At 45.7% G+C, this 14,175-nt stretch overlaps 2 pseudogenes; both read left to right on the forward strand.

Moving 5' to 3' along the window:
* Positions 1–187: 187 nt before the first annotated feature.
* Positions 188–280, forward strand: LOC115899335 (annotated as a pseudogene).
* An 11,044-nt stretch (positions 281–11,324) lies between these two features.
* On the forward strand, positions 11,325–13,494 carry LOC104672004 (annotated as a pseudogene).
* Positions 13,495–14,175: the final 681 nt, after the last annotated feature.

Below are 14,175 nucleotides of genomic sequence, written 5' to 3' on the forward strand. Positions count from 1 at the left end.
CCCGCCGACTCCCACGGCCGGGACGGCGCTGAAGCAGAGAGGCCTGGGTGGGAGAGCCGGCGCCGCGTAGGGTGCGGGCGTTGAAAAGTGCGTGTCTGCAGGTGGCAGCCCGGGCTGCGAAGACTCAGTTCCTGGAGGGTTCCTAACGTCATGCTAGAGGGCTGAGGGAGATACAGAAGCTCATCGCAGGCTTTGGTTTCTCTTCAGAACGAATACATCTTTTGCCTTTTACTGCAGATTTCTGTGGAGAGTACCAGTTGTTAGTTTTTTTTTTTTTTTTTTTTTTTTTTTTTTTTTTTTTTTTTTTTTTTAGGTCCTGCTTGGGCAGGGCCAAGTAAAAAAGAAAAAAGAAAAAAACCACAAAAGGTCATCGAATTAGGGTGACTTTAAGGTAAAATCAGAAATTTCTCCCCAACCCCCAACTTTCCTTCTTGGAGTCGTCTCAAGGATGCCTTTCTCTCCTCCCTACTTATTTCTTATTTTATATCCTGGCCCTAGTTGTTCTACAGATGCATTAACCCGTAATGATGCTGGTTGATTCCTCCTGGGATTATTTACATTTTAAAAGGGATGAAAGGAAACTCTCTTTGCGATGTGTTTCGTTTCTGTTATTATTTAGCATCTTTATTAATGCTTACGCCTGATGTTGATGATGCAATGCTTCTTGAAGAATCACAGGCAGGAAGGGGTCTGGTCTAACTTCTGTTTTTAGGAAGGGACACTTTGTCCCGTGCTTCCATGATGAAAGCAGGAGTTGGGCTTTTTCAGGGTTCACTGGCCAGGCTGGATCTAGCAACGAACTGGAGAGCTGCCTCACCCTCTTCTGAGGGACTTGAAACATTGAATAGGTTTATTTCTCTTTCACTTTCTGTTAATAATTTGTTTCTTCCTGAAAGGTAGGTTGGTCAAGATAACCCATCACTCAAGATTTATGATACTACTCAGATAGTTCAGATCACATGATGGCAGAAATAATGTTCACTGATTTTTAAAATATTTCAATATTTATTGAATTCACACAGCAATAGCTTTTTTTCTCTCCCAAAACCTTATTAAAGACTGAGGACCTGAAGTAACTGAAGTGCGTCTGGAAAAACCATTCCACTACTTTCTTCTATATGTTCCAGGTTAGGCAACTGCGAGTAAAGTAAATAAAAGATGAGCAATCCAGTCATATAAATAGGTTTTTTTACTGTCTAAACCTGATCATTGCATGGGCTACCTAAGGAGGACAAGTATTTCCTCACAAGGGCCTGCCTCAGTTGATAGTTTCTGCCTACAACACTATAGTGAGAAAAATTCCAAAGCTGTGTTTGGCTCATAGAGAGAAAGGTATCATGATTATTTCATATTCCCCTGAATTAATATTTGCTATTAAACACAGCTAGCATCTTTATCATCCTGTAGAGATTTCCCCATTAGACAAAGCGAGAAACTATTTGTAGCATTTACTGATGTTTTTCCTCAGCCTGGTCCTGTTATAAATTAATTTCATCCACATCCCCAGCTAGACTCTTATACTAAAATAGCATCTGTTTTTTTTACTCCAAGAATGGAGCAGGATATCTGGTCAAATGATATTCTCTAAACTGTACTGTCTTTCTCTTTTTTTTTTTTTTTGAGACGGAGTCTGGCTCTGTCGTCCAGGCTGGAGTGCAGTGGCCAGATCTCAGCTCACTGCAAGCTCCGTCTCCCGGGCTTACGCCCTTCTCCTGCCTCAGCCTCCCGAGTAACTGGGACTACAGGCGCCCACCACGTCGCCCGGCTAGTTTTTTGTGTTTTTTTTTAGTAGAGACAGGGTTTCAACGTGTTAGCCAGGATGGTCTCGATCTCCTGACCTTGTGATCCGCCCATCTCGGCCTCCCAAAGTGCTGGGATTACAGGCTTGAGCCACCGCGCCCGGCTGTACTGTCTTTCAATAAGAGAGAAATTCCTTGTAGGAGAAAAACCAACGGGAAAAGGCCCTTCTGGGTGTTGGAGCCCATACTGGACACTTGTTCTCAGTCACCTTTGCTCAGTTTCCTTGGTTTCTTTGACCACTGACAAATTACATAATCATTACTTCCTTTTCTATATCTATACCTAACAGCAATATAAGCAGCTGCTTATAACACAAGTCTGCTGGGGTTATGAGTGACAAAGACAAAATCCGAGAAGCTGCATACCATTCCATGATAAAAAGGTCAATGCAGCATGGCTGGAAGGTGGAGGAGTTGGGGAGGGGAGTGCTGAGTTAGCAGATAAGTCCAGCTGGCTGTCCTCATCTACTTTTGCAGGGATGCTGCTGTTTTCTTTTAGATTCCTTTTTAATTGAAAGTGTTGCTCATCTCTTTGCTGAAAATATGCTATGCACACATTCTGAAAATCTCAATATTTTACTCCTTGTTTGGATTTGTTAAGAAACTGACATCTGTGGGAACTGGGTTACTAGAAGAAAGGGAGGATCAATTAAAGCTATTTACTTTTGAGTTTATGTTTCCAAGATGAAAGGTTATGAAAGAGTGCAAGGCTTTCTAAAGTATTACACTTATTCCCAGTTAGTGTTTTGAAGTATTATATCCACATGAATAAGTGAAGGCATGAATACTGATTTATATGGATTATTTAATGGAAGGCTGGAATTGACTGGCACTACATGACATTACAAATCCTATTATTTTAGAGCTGGAAACTATAAGGACTTACTGAATTTGACTTTCTCAATTTGTAGGTGGCAGAGAGACTAAATAGGAGGGCACAATAGTGGTCTAGGAAAGTGATGCCACTGGCAGCCTGATCTGCAGCTTTGGCAGTGGGGATGGCTTGGATTCAGGAAATATTTCTGAGGGAGAAAATGAAAATAATTTGGTAGTCTCATAGGGTTATGGAGTGGGGACCATGAAGGGATAGAGGACTTGAGAAAGATGGAGAGTTCAACCTTAATAGGCTGAGCAGCTGATCAGAAGTTGCAGCTGCTTTGTTTGATCCATATCCCCTAACTGTTTTGCCCCCAAGCATCTTATATTCCTACCCTCTTTGCTTTGAAATGCAGGTGTTGGCCTGTTAGGTGCAGGGATGAGATGAGACTTATTTAACTTCTCTCTCATTAATTCACTTCATAGATACTTAGTGAGCACCTACTACATGTATTGCACTGCTGACTCCTGAGGATTTAAAGGTAAGACATGGTGCATGCCCTTGAGGAGCGTATAGTATAACAGGGAGAGACAGATGTGTAAACAGACAAGTTTGATAAAGTGTTGTACATCCGGGTTTTTCAACCTCAGCACTACTGACATTTTGGACTGGATGATTCTTTGTTGTGGAGGGCTGTCTTGTACATTGTAACAGCATCGTTAGTATCGCAGCATTGTTAGCAGAATCCCTGGCCTCTGCCAGATGCCTGTAGCACTTCATTCCTAGTTGTGGTGACCAAAATTATCTTCAGATATTGCCAAGTGTTTGCCCCGTGGCATCAAACAAAATTGCTCCTGGTTGAGAACCACTCATCTATATGGTACTGTGAGAACACAAAGAAGGGAGTAACATTACCTGAGTGGAGTCAGAGGAGATCCAGTTTGGGCCATACTGGGATGAATAAGTGATACTCAGGCAGACTTTGAGAGCTGGGCCTTCCAGCCAGAGGAAACAGTACAAAATATAGCAGGTCAATGAGTGGCTTGACAAACTGGCAAAAGAGGAGGCCAGAGAGCTAGGCAGCCCAATAAATGAAAAGCCTTTTCATATAAGAGAATTATATATTTATGTTTAATTTATATTTTATAAGAGAATTTATATTTTATCTTATTGCCAGAAGAAGCCATTGAAACATTTTAAGCAAGGAAAATGGTAAGATTTGCAACTGAGAAGAGTCACTTTATGGACAAGGTGGAAGAGGAAATTGAAATGGGAAGAGGATGGGCCGGGCCTGGTGACTCACGCCTGTAATCCCAGCACTTTGGGAGGCCGAGGGCGGACCACGAGGTCAGGAGATCGAGACCATCCTGGCTAACACAGTGAAACCCCATCTCTACTAAAAATACAAAAAAAAAAAAAAAAAAAAATTAGCCGGGTGGGGTAGCGGGTGCCTGTAGTTCCAGCTACTCGGGAGGCTGAGGCAGGAGAATGGCATGAATCCGGGAGGCAGAGCTTGCAGTAAGCCAAGATCACGCCACTGCACTCCAGCCTGGGTGACAGAGGGAGACTCTATCTCAAAAAAAAGAAGAAAAAGAAAAAGAAATGGGAAGAGGATGGAGGCAGAGAGACCAGTGAGGAGACTCTTGCAACAGTCCAGGTGAGAGGGAGGATATGAGTTATGTTTACAGGGACAAGTGATGACTCTCAGGACTCCAATCAAAGTTACTGGTGAATGGGGCTGACATCCAACTAAGGGAATACAAGAGAGGAAACAGATTTTGTGTAAAGGTGGGTGGGCCAAGTTCAGCCTCAGAGGTATTGAGCTAGAAGTGTCTGCAGGTATTCTGTCTAGAAATGTACAGTGGGCAATGAAATATTTAGGTTTAAAGTTCAGGAGGGATTATGTTTCTGAAGCCAAGATCCTGACTCTTTCACTAGCTGCTGACTGTGGCTCCAGCATCCTGTGCTGGATTTTCAAGAGAAAAACACAGAAGAGGAAACCGCACATGGCGAAGTGATCCTGGCCAGCCATGGTTTCAATATACTTTATCATCTTTCTGTTTTTATTTCACTAAAGATACATTTCTGGGCTGGGCGCAGTGCCTAACGCCTGTAATCCCAGCACTTTGGGTGGCTGAAGCGGGTGGATCACGAGGTCAGGAGTTCAAGACCAGCCTGGCAAAGATGGTGAAACCCGTCTCTACTAAAAATACAAAAAATAATTAGCCAGGCATGGTGGCAGGTGCCTGTAATCCCAGCTACTCAGCAGGCTGAGGCAGAGAATTGCTTGAACCCGGGAGGCAAAGGTTGCAGTGAGTGAGCTGAGATTGCGTCACTGCACTCCAGCCTGGGCGACAGAGCGAGACTCCGTCTCAAAAAAATAAAAATAAAAATAAAAAGATACATTTCCTGTTTCTGGCTTGTGTGACCCTGAGGACTCTATTTTGTCCCTTTATAGTTCAGTGTTATGGAAGAGGTATGGTGGGGAGGGAAGGGGTGGAGAGAGAAGAGGGGACAGATAGGGAGAGGGAGAGGGTGATCCTAGCGCAGTGCTTCCAGTCTTTTCCCATTCAAGGACAGAAGATGATACTATTTGAATAGCATACTGGGGCAACTTGAGGGGATTTGAGGGTATCTGTATAGGGCTTGGTGAAAAAATTAGTTTTTGATATATAATCATAGTTTTAAAAAGTGTTAGGGATTCAATATCAGTAAACTAAATTTGAATACAAATATTTTAAAAATTTTAAAAAGAATCTTGAGTTTGCTTCCATAGATATAAATTTTATGTTTGAAATGACTACATAAAATTCCTAATCAAAATTTTTTAAATGATGAACTCTAAATTTTTGTTATCATGAATGAGAAACGTGTTCTCACAATTTTAAAAGCTTTAAAAATCATTTTTACAATCACTTAAAAATTTATAGCAGTTAAAGAATCTAATTTCTGTCATCAACAAATGTAATTTTGATATTTCTTGTGATAATGTGAATGGGTTTCAAATCTAATCAACTTTTTCTTTAAACTTATTTCAAAATGGCTAGGTGCGGTGGCTCACGCCTGTAATCCTAGCACTTTGGGAGGCCAAGGTGGGCGAATCAGGAGGTCAGGAGATCCAGACCATCCTGGCTAACATGGTGAAACCCTGTCTCTACTAAAAATACAAAAAAATTAGCCAGGCATAGTGGCACGCACCTGTAGTCTCAGCTACTTAGGAGGCTGAGGCAGGAGAATGGCTTGAACCCAGGAGGTGGAGGTTGCAGTGAGCCGAGATTGTGCCATTGCACTCCAGCCTGGGTGACAGAGTGAGAATCCGTCTCAAAAATAAATAAATACATAAATAAATAAATAAATAAAAATATATTTCAAATAATAATGAGGCTGGGCACAGTGGTTCATGCCTGTAATCCCAGCACTTTGGGAGTCTAAGGCAAGAGGATCTCTTGAGCCCAAGAGTTTGAGACCTGCCTGGGCAACCTAGAAAGATCTCTGTCTCTATTTATAAATGAATGAATTGAATGAATGAGTGAGTGAAAGAATGGATGAATGAATGGGAAAAGGAAAGGAAAAGAAAGGAAAGAAGCTCTAGGGAGCCCAACACATGCATTATTAAGAGCTGTTGCGGTGCAGCTAGAGTAGACTCTCCACCTGTCTTTCTCTGCGCTGTGCAGTCTCCATGTGCAAGGGACCACAAACTTCACCCAGAAGTGAGGGCAGAAGCAGGTCCTTGACAGCACGTAGCTTCTTGCAGCAGATCAGTGAGTGCTGGATGGCTTTTACCATGCCACTTGGAGGCCTGTGGCATGCCAGCCAATCCCACTTGGTTGCCTTCTAAAAAGTCTGGGTGTAGGCTACTTTGGTCTGGAGGTCCCTGGCATCTCTCTAACCCCCAACCCTAAAGCTATCCCTATGGGCTGAGAAAATTAGTATTAGACTGCACACCTGTAATCGCTTTGGGGCAACAGAGGTGGGAAACTCCTCTACAGCATGCATCAGAATCACTTGGAGGGCCTGTTAAAGCATAGATTGCTGGACTCATCCTCCCCACCCCTACTTTCTGATTCAGCAGGTCAAATGAGGCCTGATAATGTGCATTTCTAGCCAGTTCCCAGGTGATGCTGTTGGTTTGGAACTACGCTTTGAGAGCCAGTATGATACAGGTTAAACAAAAGTGTTTTCTAAATACTCCATTTACAGCAGCCGCATTCTCACTGTCTTATCCTGGTTTATTTTTTGTAAGATCCTTTATCATTACTTGATGTCGTATATTATATATTTTATCTGCTTGATGCTTGTCTTTGGTAATGTCCAGAAAAACAGAGACTTTGTTTTGCTTACTGTTGTAGTCCTATCTCTTAGGACAGTACTTGGCGCACAGTAGGAGCTAAAAGATATTTGTTGCATGAATGAACATGCCGTTTGGAAGGCATTAGCCGAAGCTAAAACTATGAGATTGAGAAAGCTGACCTAGGAAGAGGGGAATGGATAAAAAGGCGAAGAGCCGGCCGGGCGTGGTGGCTCATGCCTGTAATCCCAGCACTTTGGGAGGCTGAGGCGGGCGGATCACCTGAGGTCAGGAGTTCGAGACCAGCCTGGTCAACATGGTGAAACCCCGTCTCTACTAAAAATACAAAAATTAGCTGGGTGTAGTGGCAGGCGCCTGTAATCTTAGCTACTCGGGAGGCTGAGGCAAGAGGATCACTTGAACCTGGGAAGCAGAGGTTGCAGTGAGCCAAGATCACGCCATCGCACTCCAGCCTGGGGGACAAGCGTGAGATTTGCTCTTAAAAAAAAAAAAAAAAAAAAAAAAGGCAAAGAACCAAGGACAGACCCTGTATTAAACATACATGGGCATTAACAGAATAACAAAAGCACAAAATAGAGCAGAATGCTAGGAGACAAGCCCGGAGCAACAGCATCATAGAAACCCACAGAGGAGAGATTTTCAGAAAGGGAGGAGACACCAACAGTGAACAGCAGAGATCATGTAAGATGAAAAGTCTGTAAAACTTGTCAATTAGTAGTTTTGCCATTGATGATTTTGGTAAAAGAAAGATGTCCTGAGTAGCAGGCTAATTGCTATGGACTGAGTAGTGAATGGTGGATGCAAAGGTGGGAAAAAAACTGAGTGTAGATTGTTTAAGGATTTGGCCACAAAGGAAAGGCTGGAGTGGGAGGTAGTTGAAGAGAAAGTGTTTATTTCTCCTTCCTGCTATCTTTCTCCTCTCTCTGTGTCTGTGTTGTGTGTATGCAAGATCGGAGCATAATTTTATGCTATAGGAAAGTAGTCTGTGAAGAAGCATTGAATATATAGCATTGTGTAATAGTAACCAAAGGGTAAGGTCATAATCCTAGAGGAGCTAGGGGGGATAAAATCAAGAGTAGGATGAATGACCCCCTCACCCCCCGAGACCAGAAGGAAAGACATGATGGGGACTAGTTTAGAGGACTGGGCTGAAAGTTGAGGGGGTTCATGTATGAGAGCCTCTATTTACTCTGGGTGGTTTGGAGCAAAGTTATCTAGTGGTAGAGCAAGGGTAGGGTAAGAAATGTAAGAGCAATGGCAAAGGCTTGGAGTCATTGCTGCAGGAAATAGACTTGAACAATGGCATCCGATGCACCCAAATTGGGGGTCTCTCTCTTTCTCTCTCTCAGCTGTTTTCTAGGGCAGGAATGCTGGAAGGAGCAGCTGCAAATTAAAATACACTCCCACAGGCAAGCAAGGATGGGAGGCAGTCATGTGGAGGGAGTTAATTACCAGAAGAACAGTGGGCTCCAGTCATTGTAATAGGCAGCAGGGTGGAAAACACATTGGTCTGGCCCAGGAGCTCTCTGGTTGTGGTTAAGTAATTTTAGGAACCCAAGGAATGAACTCAACAAATAACCCATTAAGTCTTTTTGGTTTATATAACAAAAACAAACCAGCCAGTGACTCACGCCTATAATCCCAGCATTTTGGGAGGCCAAGGTGGGAGCATTGCTTCAGTTCAGGAGTTTGAGACTAGCATCAACAACATAGCAACACCCCTACCTCCCCCTCCAAAAAAAAGTAAAAAAAAAAAAAATTAGCTAAGTATGGTGGAGCATGCATGACTAGCTACTCAGGAGGCTGAGGAGGGAGGACTGCTTCAGCCTAGGAGTTCAGGTCTTCAGTGAGCTACGATCATGCCACTGCATTCCGGCCTGGACAACAGAGTGAGATCCTGTCTCTAAAAAAAACCAAAAAACAACCCACAAAACACAGCTTTATGTCTGGGGAACAGAGGCCTCTCCTGAGCAAGAGAGATACAACTTGTCACCCTGTTACCAGCATTAAATCAGATCCCAGATCCACAGCCTTTTGAGCATAGCCCAAATATTCTTGAATGAGGACGCTGTGGAAATACTGTACCTAAGACTGCATGCAAACTTTCATCTCCCCGAAGAGTTTGTGCTCCCTTATAGATAACTGCTCTGGAGAAAAGGAAACACTCAAACTTTTTAGTGAATATCATTTGCAAATCCCAAACTAACACTAATTTCTGGGACCCAAAACATTGCTGTTTGCCATCAACATTTTGAGCTTATAGAGGTTGGGTGACAAAAGAACTGAATTCTGGCCCAGGTTCACCTTTGGGCAGGGCTAGCGGGACTGTGAATTCATCCTGTGGTTAAGGACCCTAGTTGCCAAGTGAATAGCTGGAATAGGTAATCTTAGCAACTGGCAGAATGCCTACATTGGTACACTCACCCATGGTGTAAGGGCTATTCGGGTAGAAAGTACCAAGTAGGGTGCCAAAACAGTACATCAAAAGCAATGCCATATTGCTGGAGAACTGCAGAGATACGTGTTATCATCAAAGGAGAGAAAGATACTACTGTGATGGTTCCCACCTCATTCCCATTCACTTCACAGATCAGCTGCCACAGATGACTGATAGGTCTTGGTTACTGCAAACCCAATCAAGTGGGGACTCTAAGGGTAGTTACTTTTCCCACATGGAGTCTTTCTAATGAAGCAACTTCACACAGCCTCTGCCACTTGCTTTGCAGTTATCGATCTGGGATTTAGCTCCAGAATATCTTCGTAAAAACTCTCTCTTTTTTATATTATGCACCAATAACTTTTTGATTCAATAATATATTTTATGTTTTTATTGACTATCACTCTTTCATATATTCTGGTTCACATCTGTATATGAGTTTCTTCACTTTAAAATGGGCATCATAATTGTACCTTTTTCAGAGTTATTGGGAAGAAAATGATACAATCTGTGTAGAGCGCACATAGTATGTGCTCAACGTCTGTTGCCTCATCTGTTGGGGATGAGAATCTGGGACATCTTTTTTGTAATTCGTTGTTCATTCTGCAGGAGTCATTTTCAAGTCATTCAGTGAGATGATAAACCTTCTGAATCGTTTCATGTCTGAGGATGTTTTTATTTTCCTCTCACTTCACTGTTGGTTACCCGAAAGGATTCCAGAGTTAGCCCTGAAGATATTGCCATTGAGAAATTCAAGGGCAAACTAATTTCCATTGTTTTATAGGTAACATTTCCATATAAAAATCTCTTGATTCTTTCTCCTATAGTTTACCTAGGACAAGATCTTTTTTCATTAATTATTCTGAGAACTCTGAGTGGGCCCTTTTAATAAGATGTGTTTTGGTGCAAATTTGGGACATTTTCTTCTTTTTAACTCCCCAACTCTCACCATCATTCTTGCTGGTTTTCGTATCTACAATTTTTGTCATCCAAATGTTGCAATGTTTAGATCCATTTTCCATGTCTTATAATTCTCCTTTTTGTTAACTTGCTATTCAGCCCTGCCCATTCTGCTATAAGCCAGTCCATAAGTCTTATTTTCTATCTTTCAGGGATTCCTCAATATTCCTGGCTCATTAATGGAACATTTTGTTCCCTTGGCTGGAAAAAAAAAAAAAAAAGCATTATGTCTTCAGATTTAAGAAAGAAGGCCGAGGCCAGGTGCCCGGAGCGGCGCAGCCACACTGACCGGGGATCAGCCCTCGGCCCTTGGCCCCCGGCCCCGGCGCTCGGGGCTCGGAGTTCAGAGCTCAGCGGATGCCAGGGCTTTTAATGGCTGCTCGGCGGAGCCGGGCCTAGGGCTGGAAAGAGGCTGCGTCACAGGAAGGCGCCCCAGCGAGCCTCCTCCTGGGCCCGTCACGCCAGCCGCGGGGCGCTCCAGGTGGGGGCAGTGGGGGCGCGCTTCCCCTTGGTGACGTCCTGACCCGGGACGCCGGGGTCCAATCGCTCGCAGCAGGCTTGCTAGCCTCTCGTCCTGGCCATGAATTGAGACCGCCGCGCCTGCTACGCCCGGGCCTTTCTTCTCTAGCCTCCTCCGCCCGCCGCCCGCGGGCCGGCTTCCTGGGGGGATGCTGGCTCTGGGTGTGGCGCCTGCACCAAAAACTACCAGCAGCAGCTGGCCAACTCGGCTGCTATCCGGGCCGAGATCCAGCGCTTCCAGTGGGTCCACCACAATGTCTACTCCATCTGTGAGCTGCTGGGGTGCGTGGAGGAGCCAGTGCTGCAGAACCAGATCTGGCAGCACGTCATCGCCATGGAAGATGTCTTTGTGAACAGCTAGGAATGGACGCTGAGTCTGTCCGTCCGGGAGCTCAAAGTGGTGGCAGGTTCAAGAAAGAGATTGTTGTTGATGGACAGAGCTATCTGCTGCTGATTAGTGGTGAAGGGGACCCCCCCACCCCGGAGGCGCAGTTTGCCATGTGGGTGGACGCAGTTATATTTGTCTTCAGCTTGGAGGATGAAATAAGTTTCCAGACGTTTACTGCAGTCAAATGGCCAACTATCGGAACATGAGCGAGATTCCTCTGGTTCTGGTGGGAACCCAGGATGCCATAAGTTTCACTAACCCGAGGGTCATTGATGATGCCGGGGCAAGGAAGCGTTCCAATGGCCTGAAGCGGTGCACGTACTATGAGACCTGTGCTATGTACGGGCTGAACGTGGAGAGGGACTTCCAGGAGGTTACCCAGAAGATTGTTGCCACAGGGAAGAAGCAGCAGTTGTCCATAGGACCCTGCAAGTCGCTGCCCAATTCTCTGAGTCATTCCACCATCTGTTCTGCACAGGTGTCCCCCATGCACATCAGCTAGATAAATAATGGAGGTGGAAGTTTAAGTGACTATTCCTCCTCCATTCCATAGACTCCCAGCACCAGCCAGAAGGAACTTCAGATGGATGTTCCTCCCATTGCCAACATGCCCACGCCCGTTCGCAAGCAGTCCAAGCGGGGTCCAACCGGTTCACCTCTCAGAAAGGGAGCGACCCAAAGAGAAGAAAGGCCTGGAGAGTCGTGCGTACAGCATCAGGAGCAGCCGAGCCATGCCAATTATACAGGGCATGCTGTTGAAGCAAAGTGGCAAATTGTTGAATAAAGAGTGGAAAAAGAAATATGTTACCCTGTGTGACAATGGTGTGCGGACCTATCATCCAGGTTTACATGATTACATGCAGAATGCTCATGGGAAGGAGACTGACCTTCTGAGAACTACCATGAAAGTCCCAGGGAAGAGGCTACCCTGAGCCACGTCGGCCTGCATGCCCATCTCCAGGTCTAAAACCAATGGCCTATCCAAGTACATGAGGAGTTTACACATCTCATTCAATTCAGGGAATGTCACTAGTGCATCTGGGTCTCAGATGGCAAGCGGCATCAGCCTGGTCTCCTTCAACAGCCAACCAAATGGCATGCACCAGAGCTCCTACTCAGTCTCCAGAGCCAACCAGTGGAGTGAGGCTACAATCATTACAAACTTGGCCATCAGCAGTGACATGGGGCTGGGTGACTCCGTATGCTCCAGCCCCAGTAACTCCAGTACCACCAGCCCACCTCCCCTCACACCAACAGAAAGCAGCACTGTAGGCAGAAAACCACCAGCAACTTCAAAGCTGATGGCCTGTCCGACACTACCAAAGAACAAGAAAACTTTGAGTTTATCATTGTGTCCCTCACTGGCCAAACATGGTACTTTGAAACCACGACGAATGAGGAGTGGGACACCTGGGTCCAAGCCATCGAGCGCCAGATCCTGGTCAGCCTGGCCAGCCTGCAGTCGTGCAAGAGCAGCAAGAACAAGTCCCAGCTGATGAACCAGAGCGAGGCCGTGGCCCTGCAGTCAATCTGACACATGCACGGGAACTCCTCCTGTGTGAACTGTGAGACCCAGAATCCTAACTGGGCCAGTTTGAACTTGGGAGGCTCATGTGCATCAAGTGCTTAGTGATCCACTGGAATCTTGGCACCCACTTTTCCTGAGTCTGATCTCTGGACCTGGATGACTGGCCAGTTGAGCTTATCAAGATGATGTCATTCATTGGGAATGAGATACTCAACAGCGTGTGGGAAGAGAGCAGCCACGGGTGGACGAAACCCTCAGCAGACTCCACAAGGGAAAAGAAGGAACAGTGGATCCATGCCAAGTACGAGCAGAAGCTCTTCCTGGCCCCGCTACCCTGCACGGAGCTGTCCCTGGGCCAGCACCTGCTGTGGGCCACCACAGACGAGGACCTGTGGACAGCCATCCTGCTGCTGGTGCACGGCTCCTGGGACGAGGTGAAAGAAACCTTCGGGGAGGGAGACAGAGACAGCCACACTGTACTGCATCTGACCTGCCGCAAGGGAAATGTGGTCCTGGCACAGCTCCTGATCTGGTACAGGGTGGACGTCATGGCCTGAGATGCCCATGGGAACACAGCGCTGGCCTACACCTGGCAGGCCTCCAGGCAGGAATGCATCAATGTGCTGCTGGAGTATGGCTGCCCCGACGAGCGCTAAGTGCTCATGGCCACCCCTAACCTGTCCAGGAGAAACAATAACCAGAACAACAGCAGCGGGAGGGTGGCCACCATCATCTGAGGAACAGCCATGCCTGCCTGCCCGCCACACCTGGGATGTGGCAGCCTCGCAGCATACTCACTTGAAAGTCGCAACACGTGAGTCCCATCACATCCCCTCACTCTTCCTGGTGGTTCCTCCTCCTACCCACCCACCCTCACCCCAAACAAAATCACGAAACCTGGACATCCTCAAGGGGTGAAGAGGCGGCTGGGAGACTGCAGAAGCAGCTCCTTTGCATAAACTCCCCTAAACCACAAGCAGGAGAGAGCGACAGGCCTTGGCTCTTTGATGATAGCACACAGCGCAGGACCCTTGTCCTGGTGGCACAAGGGATGTGGATCTGAGGGGGAGGGGAGGTGAGGAACAAGGAAAAGGGGCAACTTTCCTTAACTGGCAGTTAAGCACATCAGTACATTTCACCTCTACCAAATGGAACACTTGGATTCCATCTCTTCTCTGAGGAGCTTGATGGCATAAATCAGAAGCAAGTACAGAGTTTGTCAGGTTTGAAGCCCTTATGATGGTATGTGTCAAATCAGTTTAAGGTAGGTAATCTGTCCAGGGAGAATACTGGCTTCATTACACTTGTGTAGCTGAGTTCTTCCAGCATTACTGCTGTTTAATAGAAGATGATTGGTCATCACCAAGAAGAAAGCATATTAGCCAAGGAGGTAGTTATGCAGCATGCTGTGGTGCTTA

Source organism: Rhinopithecus roxellana, chromosome 8 (assembly GCF_007565055.1).
Source record: "Rhinopithecus roxellana isolate Shanxi Qingling chromosome 8, ASM756505v1, whole genome shotgun sequence".
NCBI lineage: Eukaryota > Metazoa > Chordata > Mammalia > Primates > Cercopithecidae > Rhinopithecus > Rhinopithecus roxellana.